We start from the raw sequence: 7,711 nt of genomic DNA, 5'->3' as shown, positions 1-7,711 counted from the left end.
CTGCAGTTCCATTTATGGGACATATTTCCTTGTACGTTTGCACGCCTGTCTATGTTTTATAAATGTTGCTTTATACTTTGTGTTGTACTTTCTACAAACTTTTCTAAAAAACAGTGTGCAAGACTTTTTACCTACCTGCAAAGAAGATCATCAGCTCCCGTAGATATTGTGCAATAAACATTGGATGTCCTGGCTCCCTGAGTGACTCTTCTTACCTTTGACTTTGTGCTTTGGCCATTTCCCCAGGAAAGGGTTAATTTTACTCTACATTGGAAGGTTTCAAAAGTACTTACCAGTTTGTGAATTATTTGTTAACCTTTGTTGTATTCCTCTCTTCTATCTTTTACACCAAACACAGTATTGCTCTAAATGTACCCGTGATAAATCAATGTCCACAGTGTCCTAGCTATTTAAGTCACCTGAGGGCGTAGGAAGTGTCTGTGTGCCATCCCCAATGGGTATCATCTGATTTAGAGAAACAGAGTGTGTTTTGAAATGTATTATAAGTGTTACATATATTGCTCCCTTCTGAAGAAGGCTTATACAACTGACTATGAAATAAATTAATAATAGTTTTATCAAGAAACCTTGAGTGTAAGAGTTTATTTGAATAACTGTTACGGTGAAACTCTGTCTCACAACATTACTGCTCGCATTGACCCCTCTTGAGATAAGCCTGGCTGCTCAGCCACACTACCAACCTGTGTAGTTCAGACTTATACCAAAGGTTGCGTCCCTATTGCCAGGAGGTCAGGGTTATTGTAGTGCACCCTAAGGGTAAGGCATACAATCTTGCCTAACATTAGTGTCTTCCAGGATAAGATTCTCTCCAAGATAAATAGGGAGCATCGAGGTATTGAAGATTACTTGTAATTAATTAGGGCAGTACAAACATGTCATACACAGACTTTGTCAACCATATGCAAAGAAAAAAATAAGGCACACGTTGGCTGCTGCACAATGTTGATGGTGTGCTATTTTCTGAGTGACATCTCAATTATGCCTCTGCCCCAGGTGTATTTAATTCACAGCCAAGTAGAGCAGCTGATCCGCGCTATTCATTTCCTCATGAGTTCACCTTTTGTATTTCAGCAATGCTATTCGTTAAATATTCCTTCATCAGTCCTGCTCAAAAGCAATTTTTGTGCATGTTTTGAAAGTTGTATTTCGGAAAGCAATCCTGCGGATAGGCAAACTGGACCAAGCAACGGGTTTCCTCCAGCCAGCCCTCTGACCTATTTCCATCGTAACACTTTTTTAATTTGTGCAGAAATTACATAATGTATTGGGATAATACCTATTAGCATATTTATGGTCATTGCTTCGTATTTATTGTCCGCGGAACTCATTAATCTTCGTCTAGTCTGTGTGCGGCTGACAGCTCAATCTACTGTGCAATCGCTGAGCCGCAATCACATCCAGGAAAAAAAAGTCTTTGTTTCCTTGTAAATAAACGGTGTTAAGGACCGGAACACAATGGCACATCACACAATGATTGACATAAGCCATCGCCGCTCATCAGAAGCGGATTTTATTACCAGCTGAGTCAAGTGCATCATGGCGCCATTGTTCGCGCGCTGTCAGGGCCAGCGCGTGCGTGCTGCGTCACCTTCTCAAGATGGCTCGATTGTTCTCCAAGATTAGATTGAGTCGCCTTATTATCCACCCCGGACAACAACGCAGCGCACCCAAACAGACTCTTTTGCTGAAAGTGTCGGTATATTGAAAAGATTTAAATTGCTAATGTATAATCTGCCGCGCACAGATGTGCAATGAATATTCCCATGTTGTTTTGCATGTCAGCTGTGGGGGCAGAGTGATGAGGCGACGATGGCTCGATGATGGGCGCTGGACACAGGCCGACTGCTGATGGGCACTGCTTTTGCTGGGGGTCGTCAGGTGCGTTCCCCGGGTCTTCCAGATAGAAGCAATCTATTGTGGAGGTGATCGATCCTTACTGAAGTTACCAGAACAATTGAAGCGAGTAACATATTTAAATGCAGTTTTATATTGCAATGTGATTTCAGTTGCCCCTTTTGAGTAGAAAATATAAGTGAACTGCATGCCGCTGCTATGGCTGTATGTTCTACAAAATAAAAACAAATATACAAACTGTGGTTTTCACTTCACCTAACAAGCCTTATTTAGAAATGGCTGGTAACCAGTGATCGAAGTGAGCCCGAACGGTCGTGAGCGGTGTTCCACTACTTTTATTTTTTTCTCTTTACCATTCCTCTACTTTTTACGACCATATTCACCATTCTGTCTAGAGGGATTTGTCCATTCACGTCCCTGTGCAAGTGTAAAGTTGTAATAGGAGCCTTAGTTACTAGTCACTTCGACTATTGCAATGCCCCGGCCGCAACACTATGTCACATCAGTTGCACTATGCTTCCACCTACCCTCGTCCCTGCCGAGACTACAGTACCACTACTTTGTTTGGTACACTTCTCCCACTGGGCATAACCATTCCATTAATGAATGATACCAAGACATGTGTTTGCCATATTACAGTCATTTTATACTACAGCAACTACCATCACAGTGCTGAGGTTTGTCTTGTGTAAACCGAGGCGTAAAAGGAAACATTTCTAACTCGAGATTTTCCAACATTATTAGTTGGTCCAGACCCTTTTTAGTGTTTTATGCTAAATAGCACAAATAGGGCAAGCGTGGTTCAATTAAGGAATTTCTGGACCAGTCTTGTTAGGCAGACGCAAGAGGTTGGTAGAGCAGTTGATAACATAGGCTTTACTAGAGGGAGAGATTATGTTATGTTAAAAGTTCTTATTTTATTTTTGCACACTGTTTCCACCTGCATGGTTTCTTGGCGCTCTGGTGGATCTGTAAAGCAAAGGGGGCGGGGAGGGGTAAGTTAGTAGAACTGAGCGGGAGAAAAGAGCTATGATGTGCTGTTGGCATCTGTTGTATACTGTATTTACACCATTCAAATTGTCATACCTTCATTAAATAATGACACGAGACAGCATGTGGGTCTGAACTCCTTTATTCCTCTATCATAACTGTCCCCTCTCCATTGCATTCCTTCCCAAGTTCCACCCACCAAGCATTCCACATTCTGTTCAGCCACAACACCTCCCCCTTGCTTATCATAGAAGTTCACTCTCTCCATCAGTGTGACAGGATTACCTCTACATTTGTTCTATGAGACGCAAGGGTTTGTGTATAGTCCTTTGAGGGCAACTACCGCCAAGCAAACAAGGCAGCGAATGTCCCGAGTCCTTAAGTGACAGGAGACCAACAGGTTCTTCACTCCTCCTTTCCCCATGCAGTTCTCTATTCGAGTCATCCTGTGAAATAGGACCAACATGCTCCTCATTTCTCTTTTCCTCAGATGATGTTTCTTCTTCCAACTCATCCTGGAACTTTGCATGGAAGAGCGAATCATCCCCTGTTACTACGCCATCATCTTTCACAACAGTCGCTTTGGGCCTTTTGACAGCCATCATTATTAATGGCTCTAGCTCATGGCTGGATCCCATCTTCCTTTGTTGTTTCTGCCTGCTCAGTACAGATTCACTTTCACTCACTGGCATCTGATTTCCTTCAATTCTCCTCTTGCAAATTATCCGATCTACATTGGCCTGCAGCCTTCTCCCTTCCATGTCCCTATCCATGTCCATGCCCCTCCCTGCCATTTTCAAAATGCTTCATGGCCAGATCTTTTCTTTGGTTTGGTTCTACTGCTTTGGCACGTCCAAGCTGGGACTGACAGATTTCCACATAACTACTAGCACTAGCTTGTATATTCTCTCTCTCCCTGTACAATATCACATCAGGAAATCTCACCATGCCACACCTCCTCCTTGGTAGCACTCGTACGCTGGGTCTCCATGTTGCCAATACTGGGACCTCCTCTCTGCACATGATCCAGAAATGATTCCTCTGTCCACATCTCATACACCTCCAACCAAAAGCTGGACATCTACCTCTGTGTGGGAATTTCAATCCACATCTATAATACTTCTTTCCTGGTCGATTCTTGCCTTTACCATCACATGCGCTTTGTCGGGTGAATAGGTTTGAACATCGGGATTGCATCTTTCCGTTAGCTCTGACACCTGTAATGCTGTTCAACCCACTTCTATTTTCCATCTTGACCACTTGCTTTTCAGTTCTTTCATACACTCATGCCAACTCCAGGACTTCCTTTAATGGGAGAGGCACTTTTAAAAGATGTCTCCGAAGTTGTGATGGCGCACACCCTTCAATGATTTTCAGCCTAATCGCCTCATCATCACTCAAACTTGCGAATTTGCAATATGCCTCCTTTCCCTTTAATCGTAATGCAAATTGATCAATTGTTTCATGTGGACTCTGTATGCATTGGTTAAATGCGTACCGTTCATAATCCCGATTCAGAGGGACCACCAGATGTTCACCAATAGCAAAGATTAATTGTTGATAGGTTGTTCTTTCATGAGCTGGAATGCTCATCACCATATTTTTCACTTCTTTTCCTACCAAATTAACAAATATGTAAATTTTGTTTGAAGCATCCTGATTTCCTGCTGCTTTCAAAAAGTTCTCGAACTCCTCCATCCATTCCTGCCACCGTTGCACCTGATCTTCCTGTGGCTCCAATTTAAATGGGTCAGGACACTGTAAATAGTTCACCGGATTCCCATTATTCTGGACTGGTCTTGTCTCCCCACTTGTGTTATTCAGGGACATGGTTACTCACTTCTGGTAGTTGCTTCACTCTTTCTTTTATCAGCAACTATCTAATCATGCAAACTGTTGTTGTCCTTGTTTCTTGATTGTACAATGTTATTTCCCTTCCCTTATTGTTCGATAAGACACTCTTTCCGAGATGAATAAACTGGTTGTGACATTCTGACTATTCTCTGTGCATGATCTCTATGCTTCCAGCCATCAATCTCGCTGTCGTTATCCACTGCAGCACACTGTGCTATGTTTGTTATATTAGTATGTTTCTATTTATTTTCTCCACTCATTGTGTGCAAGCAATTGGGCTTCTAAGAAAGGCTTGTGACATACGTCCCTTGGCTGCGCACAATATCCGTAATCTCTTTCAGTTGTCCAGTGTATTTTGTGCTCAAATCTAGTTCTGGTTTTCCGTTTTATTCTGCTGGTGCTGTCACATTTATTTCTTTGTTAGCTATCTTCTTCAATTCCAACCTTTACTGTTATCTTTCCTGTCACAATTATTGCAGCATGTTATTGTGCACTTTCACTAACATCAGTTCAAAGTTTGAATATACACGTGAAATGAGTTGGTTTCAGAGCTCACTATCACACAGAGGTCATACCATTTAACTTGTGGCACAGTTTCCTCCAAATTGTATTGTTGCCCAACAATCTACACTGATGCATTTCATTTCTTTCATAGCATTTGCGATTCTGCAGCGAAAATCATTTCCATCTTTCCTTTCCACTCTGGTGTTCTGTGGACACAGTTTGTCTATCGCCCTTGCTTTGTGATTGATAGTGCAGTGTTATTGGCTTTGCTGTGTTCTTTTAATTGTTTCCATTGGGCATCTATAATACCTTAGCCCTTTGTTTTGTCTTGTTTCATTTTATTTTATTTCTGTTGCATTTATTTTATTACTCTTTTGCTTTATTTGTTCACTTCACGTTTACTTCGCCATGCAATGGCAGCATTTTATTTCTTGTGCTTATTAACACTGCAAGTGTTGCGTTAATATCTTAGTCTGACTCGTTTCATTTAAGTTTGCCACGTTGCTAAGGTAATATCCTTTAACATCTCTCAACGTTGTGTATTTCAAGTGCCTCCTTGATAAAATGCCAGCTCAATATATACACCCCAAGTTGAGTGCTCAAATGTATGTTGCACTTATATTTTGTGCTCGTCGTCTTTATTTCCGTGTTGTTTCTATCATATTTGCCTTCATTTAATTTCCTGTCGTCATGCCAACCTGTTATTTATTCCACAATATGGCGGTACGTTGTTTCACGTACGTATGACCCTTCCTCTAATGTTTTTATCACATATTTCATACATATGTCACCCAGCAACTCAGCGCTGTGCCTCGCGCTCCAAGTAAGTTACTTTAGTAACTTACTTTTGTTTAGTCCTTTAAACAATTCAGCGTGACATTATGACCTCATTACAGTGTCGTCCCTTTGACCTTCATGCGCCTGTAAGTAACGCTTCTTTCAAGTTTTTCAAAAATGCCCACCATTTACTGTTCACACCATGTATTAATGACTTCTATTCTAACCATGGACTTCACGGGAGTCTAACATCGTGAACTTGTACAATATAATGTCATGTCCCTTTAACTTCTGACTTAATTATGCAGCGCTTCTTACCACAACATTGTTGGTTTCTGTTTTCATTCCTCGACGTTCATAGCTATCTTTACGTTGTCGCTGTTCCTTATGTTCCTTTGGCATTTGACTATCAATGTACACACTTTGTTCACCAACGTTGCACACTCTTTCCTTTGTAGATCTCTACTGTTTCATTCACTGCATTGCTCAGAGTACTCTTGTTTCCTCGTCCGCCTCACTATTGCTATTGCTCTTCCTGTTTAATGTCTTGTTCTCCGGTTTCCTTGTTTCCCATTTATCAGTTCAGGGTCTTTTGTCTCGTTGTCGTCTTGTAATGACCTCCTTTCCAGATCACTGCTCATTCTTTCATTGACTAGCCACCTCCGTAGGCTGTCTCTGTCTCCTTTATTTTCCTTTTGCATGTGTGGATCCATGATCTCCTCGTCGCCAATTGTTGTATACTGTATTTACACCATTCTAATTATCATATCTTCATTAAATAATGACAGGAGACCGCATGTGGGTCTGAACTCCTTTATTCCTCTATCATAACTGTCCCCTCTCCTCTCCATTCCATTCCTTCCCATGTTCCACCCACCAAGCATTCCACATTCTATTCAGCCACAACAGCATTTGCAGTTCGGTTTACACCGTTTGCTGAGCATAGCTGTGTTTTTCGGCTGGTAGCCGCCATGTGCTGTTGACCGGGGCTATGTGTGGTTTGTTTCGTTGTTGTGGTGTAGTGAAGTGGGTGCGGTTTGTTGTGCTGTAGAGGTATGGTTGTGTTTAGTTCAGAGTTTGAGAGGTGTATACAGAAGGATGAGTCTTTTAGTGGGGTTAGTTAGTGGCAGTACCCTATCCCACCCCCTCTGCTTTCACTGGTTGTGGCCTATATTCCTTCCCCTGTTGTACATGCTGGTATGCTACAATTAACACTCCTATGTTGTGTGCAGAATTGTGGGTCCTCAATAGGGTTATTCAGTGGCAGTACCTTTTTTACCCCCAGTGTTCAGACTAAGTGCCACCCGTAGCCCTTCTCCTGTAGTATATTTTGGGGTGCAGCAATTGCCACCCCCACGGGCTCCTCCAGGGGGGATGTATTTCCTTTGCCCTTTGCTCCATCCGTCTCTGAGATCGGTACACCTCTCTCTCCCCTTTTTCATCTAAGGCCCTCTATCTGTGGTCCAATTAAGTCAGACTCATCCCTCTCCTCTGTTCCCCATTTCACCCTCTAAGTGGATGGGTACTACTATGACTCCCTCCCATTGAGACGCCTGAATGAGCTGTAGAAAATGAATAGGAGTGAGATGAGGGAGAGGCAGTACAGTAAAATAGGCTTTATTTGCAAAACAGATGGAACATTAAAATAGGATTTATACAAGAGTGTGAGAGCGCCTGTACTGAGAACGAACACGGTTCAAAAGACCTGTTC

This window comes from Ambystoma mexicanum, chromosome 5q (genome assembly GCF_040938575.1).
Source record: "Ambystoma mexicanum isolate Mex_15411 chromosome 5q, UKY_AmexF1_1, whole genome shotgun sequence".
NCBI classification, from domain to species: domain Eukaryota; kingdom Metazoa; phylum Chordata; class Amphibia; order Caudata; family Ambystomatidae; genus Ambystoma; species Ambystoma mexicanum.
Note: the sequence above shows the minus strand (reverse complement) of the source record.